Here is an 8352-nt window from a genome sequence, read left to right on the forward strand (position 1 = left end):
TAACTGATTGATTGCTCGATGCAATTCCATTCATTATCAAAAACCAACTGCCCCATTCATACTTTTGGCACAATTCGACACCTACAACTCCCAAAGCCAACAACAACAAAACATTAAGACACATTGTGTAGACATATTTACTCATTCGTACTTAAGTCTCCATACACTGAAAAAAAAGCATACTCGGTTCCAAAGATTTTGTCTTTACTTTAAAAAATTTGGTATTGATTCTGAGCCAAAGAAGCGGAGAATACAAGTAAGGATACTTTTAAGACACAATTCTCTTTTAAATTTAGGTTTTGTACTTGCTTCTAGGAAGCAAATTTTAATTTTTCGCTTTCTCAGCTTTTTTTCTTCATATGCTATCAAAAACCTTTAAAAACGAGTTAACGGCAACTTTATTTTCTAAATTAGGACTCGACTTCCAGTAGAAATTATGCTATGTTTGAAGTAAAAAACTTCTTTAAAATAAAGTTTTGAAAAACATGTCCTATATTTGAACGATTTTTTGCTTTGTAGTCAAGATGCAAAAAGACAACAAATTTAAAGACAATTTCATTAAATTTAAAGAATTTTTCTGAATTATTAAAGTCAAGTTGACCTTAGTCTATAAATTTTTTCTTTCATGTTAAGATACCCATTTTTAAATCAAATCACTTAATTATAAGGACAATACGACTTCATTGAAAAGTTTATCGACTTTTGGACAAGGAAAATAACTTTATTTTAGAGAAATGCGTCTTCTATGCTAAGCAAAATTTGTATTCGTATTTTAAAGACATGAAATCTTTGACCTCACGACAATATTTTTTTTAGTGTACGTTGTTGTTCGTATGGGAGTAAGTTAAATTATCAATGACTTCGACAAAATGATCATGCTTGCACGTGGTTTAATTAGCTAGACCAAAAAGCATTGACATACAAACATATATATATGATTAACATACTCGAATACAAGAATTGAGACAATAAACAACAACAACAACAACAAAGAAAGCATATGGACAAGCGTTGATGGTATCGGGAATGAAGTGTCGAATTGTACAATGCACTAAAAATTGGATAATTATTGGTACATAACTCCCCCATTCTTTGATTGAGGCTCCGACGAAAACATGTTAAATTACATTTTAGGGATTTAATTTGAATAACGAGAAAGCATTTTTTGAATTAGTAACTAACAATGATTTGATAAAGATTTAAGTACAATTTTATAATTGGTAACTCCGTTGATATATTTTTTTTTGTTTTTTTTTTTCGTCTTCAAATGGTAGTGCACATAAATACATTTAAATTTCTGAAAAAAGTAATTTTTCACATAATACTTCTTACAAATAGAATTTAACATTCGTTGTTTATGATGAAATCTCTTAAATCTTTCGAGGTAAAGAAAAAAATTATAAGTTATATTCTTATTTATTATTATTATTATTTTTTTTTTTATACATTTTTATTACATTTTTAATTTTTTTTTTATGTTTTTAATATTTTTTTTTACAATTTTTGCTATATAATATTTTAAAAATACTTCATATATATGAACTCTACAACATTTTTCTAATTTATTTGTAGGAACTTTCTTCTTTTAATATGTGATTTGTAATATTTGTGTTTTGTGCTTGTGATAACGTGGTCATCATCTAATTTATCTACTTCAGATTTTCTGAATTTGGCATGATTCTTTCCACCTCTTTCTTGCTTTAGATACACCTGACCCGTTTGTATTGAACAGTCTTCTCTTCCTTGATTTAATTTATTTATAGACTTCTCTTTTGATTTTATGATCTTTTCCTTAATGTCCGGATAACTTTCAGAACTTATTGCGCCATTTAAAAAATCTTTAGGTTTACAACCCGTAGTGGTATGTATAGTGTTGTTAGAGAACATAATAACTTTGTAAATTTTTTCCTCAACCGTTTCGGTGTCCCTTTCTGGATCGTGTCGTAGTAGACGAATGTGTTCATTCATCGTGTTGTGCAGTCGTTCTACGTCTGAATTAGAGGTATGATTATTATTTGAAGTAAAGTGTATTTCAATATTTCGTTCCCTTAAAAATTCAGTAATAGGCAGAGCCTTAAATCCTAATTCGTTGTCAGTTACGATCTTGTCAACATGACGTACAATACTTAAGTATTGTGCAAGTGCCCTTTTAAATTCGACCCAAGTTCGATTCTGAATCTTTATGGCCTGCGCAAATTTGGAAAATTTATCTATAATCGTCAAAAACAGTGTTTTTTGCAAACTGTAGAATACATCGATATGAATAATCTGTCCTGGTCTGTCAGGGGTTTCAGTCAGTCTGAAGAAATGTTTTACTGGATTGCGTTCGTATTTTTCAATATTGTATACGTGGCAATTATTTATAAACTGTTGAATCCTTATTTTCAGTTTTGGGTGATAAATTTGGTATCTAAGTTGTTCGAAATTTTAATTTATACCCCGACGGTTATTGCGGTGATTTTCACTGCGAATCTTTTCACATAGATCGTTTTCATCTAAAATGTCCTCAAGCTGCCTTTCACAACGAATTATTCTTATTGGTGAGTGGCCGTAAAAGTACTTGAAAAAAGTTTCCTCTAAAACCCGATAAACATTCTCATCAGTTACTAACACCGCATTGATTCTACTTGGATGAAAGTGATTCTTTAAAATCGCAATCATGTCGCTCTCATCAAAACTATCGGCAGTAATAACCTTTCGGTTATTCTTAAAAACAATTTTATTGACGACTTTAAGTGACATATTGTTAGACGTTTCCATTACTATCTGATAACGAAATGAATTAAGTGGCATAGCACTAAGTGGAATATTCGTCGCCTCACGATCAATTAAATTCACGGTCTCCATTCGAGATAATGCATCCGCGTTTCCATTATTCTTCCCCTTTTTGTATACAACCTTATAATCATATTCTTCCAACCGTAGCCTCCATCTAACCAATTTTGAATTTGGCTCCTTAATAGAAAATAGCCACTGAAGCGGTTGATGATCCGTGCATATTAAGAACTTTCGACCAAAAAGATATGGCCGGAAATATTTTACAGCCCATACTACGGCCAACAGTTCCTTCTCTACTGTGCTATAATTCCGCTCATGTTCATTGAGGCTGCGACTGGCATAGCAAACGGGGTGATTATCTTGTGAAAGCACAGCCCCCAAAGCTACGTTGCTCGCATCAGTTTCGAGGACAAACTGTTAGCTAAAATCTGGGTAAATTAGTATTGGATCCGTAGTAAGTAGCATTTTCAGTGTTCTAAAACTCTCTATATATTCTGGATCCTTTATATCAAGCTTTGCATCTTTTTTAAGATATTTCGTCATAGGCTGTGCGACCCTAGAGTAATCCTTAATGAATTTTCTATAATAGCCACTGAGTCCTAAAAATTGTTTTATTTTTTTGGGTGTTGTTGGAAGTGGGTAATTATAGATATATTCAACTTTTTTAGGATCAGGTTTTATACCACGTTGGGTAACGACGTGGCCAAGAAACTCGGTTTCCCTTTTGAAAAAGTGGCATTTGTCGACCTGAATCTTTAAGTTTGCAGCCCTAAGCTTAACCAAAACTTTTCTAAGGGAGTCCAAGTGTTCTTGTAGGGAGGTGGAATAAACGATAATATCGTCTAAGTAGACAAGACATACTTTGTTAACCAAATCTCCTAAAATAGAGCTCATAAGCCTTTGAAAAGTGGCTGGTGCTGTCTTGAGCCCAAATGGCATTCTTAGGAACTCATAGTGTCCACCTTCTACAGAAAACGCCGTCTTATGAACATCTCGTTCATCGATTTCCACCTGATGGAAACCCTTTGCCAAGACTAGGGTACTGAAATACATACACCTACCTAATTTATCGAGAATTTCCTCAATATTAGGAATAGGGAAGCGGTCATCCACAGTCTTTTCGTTAAGCTTCCTGTAATCAATTACAAGTCGCCATTTTCGTGTGTCACTAGAATCATCCTTTTTCGCACTATCCATATAGGGGCCGAATATGGTGAATTTGATGGCCGGATTATCCCATTATCTAGCATCTCTCGAATCTGATTCTTAACTTCCTCCTTATGAACATAAGGGTAACGATATGTCTTAGATAAAACCGGAACGTCGTCTACGGTATTGATCCTATGTTTAATTGCGTTAGTGAAAGTCAGATTTGAATTCGTTCCATAAAATAAGTCCTGGTAGTCGTAAACTATATCATGTAAGTGAAGTTCCTCTTCCACATTCAAATGACTAGTATTTATCCGTCGGATAATCGACGCTTCGGAGGTGGACTCGTGTGTCAGCATGTCATCAACTAAATGATAGTTCTCTGGCGTGACCGGCCACGAACTTTTTGCATCTAGGTGTATTACATCAGGGCAATCCGCCAATGTATTCATTTCTACTTTAAAATCTATTGAGTTGTAAATACCCTCAGCTATTAGAACCTGGTTGCGGGAGTTCCTTTGTTCCACGTTGTGAACTAGTCCACTTTCACTAGCATTGACGAACTTGAATTTCCTTAACTTCTGATAAACCAACGGAATAACCCTACCATTTATCTTTAATTGGTTTGTAGTATAATCTATTACAGCTTTATAGGAACGCAGAACCTCATTACCTATTATCCCATCATAGTCGTTATGAAATCTACATTCAATTAAACACAATACATCATCGTTGTTTCCAAGTTCTGAGAACATAGGGATTCTGTATATAGTATTCGTTACTATCTCATTCTGTAAGGTTTTAAGAGTGATAGTGGAAGAATGAATTTTAAATTTGGAATCAAAGATTCCTGGATTTACGACTGAATGGGTGGCGCCAGTATCAATTATAAACTTAAGTCGACCATTTATTATTACATGTGGTAATTCCCCTGAGAGGCTCGAAAAAGAAAATTTTGTGCTCAGGACTATGAGTACAATTTATATTTCTTGTCTGTGAGTAGTGTACGTTATTATGTTGTGATATAGGTGGACCATTCGCTGTATTACCATATTACCATAAGGTATGTTTGAGGGGCCTGAATTATATGGTATATTCTGAGTCATGCATTCTGAACTTGAATTCCGAATAATGTTTATTTCCATCGGCTCAGGGCTATTTTGATTATTGGAAGCATTTTGAGAATATGAATTCGAATAATTGTTCCTATAGTTATATGTGTTGCCAGGATTTGGTAATATTTGATGCCTACTACTATTATTGGTACTAAAATTACGGTGGTTTGGTTCACTATTGTTCATCATGGTACCACCTCGGTTATATAAAACTCCTGTCCCGGAAGCTGCTTGTAGTCGGCTTTGACGTAGGTTTCGTCGTCCATTACCACGCAGTCAAACTTCGTTAGCATCGTCGTGTACAGCCTCCGGGATCGCGCCTTGGCCGTCGTATTTTGTTTATCATCGCGATTTGGAGTCACTACCTTCTTGTAAGTCGATAGTCCGGCTCGTTTTTTGGCTCGATGCACGGTTGTAGACGATACACCCAGCTTATTTGCGGCATCTCGGAGAGAGAGGTTAGGGTTTCGCTTGAAACTACAGGCAACTCTCTTTGTCGTCTCAGCGGCTTCCGGTTTCGATTTCCCCCGATCCAGACTTCCTAGCTGTCGACAAACGTTCCCCAAACACTTTAATTACATTTGTAACGGTTGATTTGGCAACTTTTAGCGATTTTGCCAGATTTGCGTGCGACTAGCTCGGATTTTCGCGATGCGCGAGCAAAATTTTGATACCGCTCTTCTTGCTTGGACGGCATTTTGACAACTGAAGAGTGAATTCCAAAATCAAAATAGGAGGGGTGTTCAGGTTTTTTAAATGCAAAATTGAAAGAAATACGTCAAGTTTATATTGACCAAATTTTGACCGTATCACCCTTTAGCATTGTAGCTATGCGTGCCAAATTTGGTTGACATCGGTTCAGATTTAGATATAGCTCCCATATATATGTTTTTCTGATTTCGACAAAAATGGTCAAAATACCAACATTTTCCTTGTTAAATCGCCACTACTTAGTCGAAAAGTTGTAAAAATGACTCCAATTTTCCTAAACTTCTAATGCATATATATATCGAGCGATAAATCATAAATAAACTTTTGCGAAGTTTACTTAAAATTGCTTCAGATTTAAATGTTTCCCATATTTTTATACCCTGTGCCACACTGTGGTCATTAGCGTAGCTAGACAATTTTCCTAGGGGGGGCTATAGCCCCCCTAGCTAAAAATTTATAGACTGAACTTATAGGTTCAATTAATGTTTTATTTCATAAAATTGAATAAAAAATTTGACATCAAAATAACTCGACAATTAATTTATAATAAAGCAACTAAAAGTAGTTACACACTTTTCCCAGCAAGAAAATTGTGAGTTGTTCTAAAGGCACAACTTTAAAAGTACTTCCAAAAATGTCCTCAATTATTTTAACTACTTAATTTTTTTTACATATTTTAATGTGTAATTTTTTGTTTTCTTTTTTTTTTCAAATAGTTTAAAAAAAGAGTAAGAATAAATAAATTGGTACAAATTATTCAAATTTTGCCACAAAACTGCTAAATACATTATAGAAAAATCGATAAGTTTGGAAATTATTCGGGGAAAAACGTTTCAAACAAGCGTCAGAATGCATTAAAAATCATAAAATCTATATAAAAATTATTTATTTGGGAAAATATCACAAAATTTTTTAATTCACATTCAAAACACTGAATTCGGATCTCACCTTAAGAAGTGATGCAAATTCATTGCAGCGGCTGTTGAAACGGTGAACATTTGTCCTATGACAAGCTCATATTACATTCATTGCTTCTCCGCCAATTTTGCACCACTTCTAGACCCAAAAAGAACATTTTCACTACTTTTTAGGCAACGCTTTTTCGCAGCATTATTAAGATATTAATTTATGAAAGAATGTTTTAATAACAATTACTATTTTTTTAATTAAATTGACTAAACTAAATCAATCATAAGTTCAACCACAGCTTTATTTCATAAATATCTGACTTCAAACATTGCCATCGGCAACTGCTACCACAACCCAAGTAATTCGATTGTTCATGAAAGTCATTAGCGGAGCTTTGTGCAATTGTATATACTTGTTTTATTTTTCTAAAAATTAAAAAAAAACTATTGACATTTATTGAAAAATGGAAAATCATAAATAGAGTTTCAAATTCTGGGGGGGGGGGCTAAAATTTTTCTGAGGGGTCTAAGCCCCCTCCCCAGAGGCCTTCCTACGCTTATGACTGTGGTACAGGGTATAATAAGTTTGTGCATTTGTATGTAACGCCAAGAAGGAGTAATCATACCAACCTTTTAGTATACGGATCGGCTTATAATTAAATTCTCAGTCGATTTAGCGATGTCCGTCTGTCTGTCCGTCTATCTGTTGGTGTATTTTTGTGTGCAAAGTACAGCTCGCAGTTTTAGTCCGATTGTCCTAAAATTTGGTATAGGGTCCTGTTTCGGCTCACAGACGATCCCTATTGATTTTGGAAAAAATCGGTTCAGATTTAGATATAGCTGCCACATATGTTTTTCGCCGCTCTGGTCATAATTGGCGTGTATATCAACCGATCTTGGAAAATATCAGCCAAATCGGTTCAGATTTAGATATAGCTCCCATATATAGCATTCGCCCGATTTACACTCATTTGCCCACAGAGGCCAATTTTTTGCTCCGATTTAGTTGAAATTTTACATCGGGAATAGAATTAGCATTGTTACTATGCGTGCCAAATTTGGTTGAAATCGGTTCAGATTTGGATATATCTCCCATACATAGCTTTCGCCCGATTTACACTCATATGACCACAGAGGCAAATTTTTTAACTCCCATATCTATACCCTTCACCACTACTGTGGTACAGGGTATAAAAAGTTTGTGCATTTGTATGTAACGCCAAGAAAGAGTAATCATAGACCAACCTTTTAGTATACGGATCGGCTTAGAATTAAATTCTGGGGGCTAATAAATAAGTTGTTAATAGTATTTTTACTATTAAAATACCAAAAAAATTATATTCCTTTTATTGAAACACAGTGTTCGCCTTATATACTATATTGTTTATTAATAATGTTTTGTTGGAACATTTAGTTTTACAATTAATACATGTTTTTACAACTAATAACGATTCTCGTAGTCTAACTGATTGATTGCTCGATGCAATTCCATTCATTATCAAAAACCAACTGCCCCATTCATACTTTTGACACAATTCGACACCTACAACTCCCAAAGCCAACAACAACAAAACATAAAGGCACATTGTGTAGACATATTTACTCATTCGTACTTAAGTCTCCATACGTTGTTGTTCGTATGGGAGTAAGTTAAATTATCAATGACTTCGACAAAATGATCATGCTTGCAC

This window comes from Haematobia irritans, chromosome 4 (genome assembly GCF_050003625.1).
Source record: "Haematobia irritans isolate KBUSLIRL chromosome 4, ASM5000362v1, whole genome shotgun sequence".
Lineage (NCBI taxonomy): Eukaryota > Metazoa > Arthropoda > Insecta > Diptera > Muscidae > Haematobia > Haematobia irritans.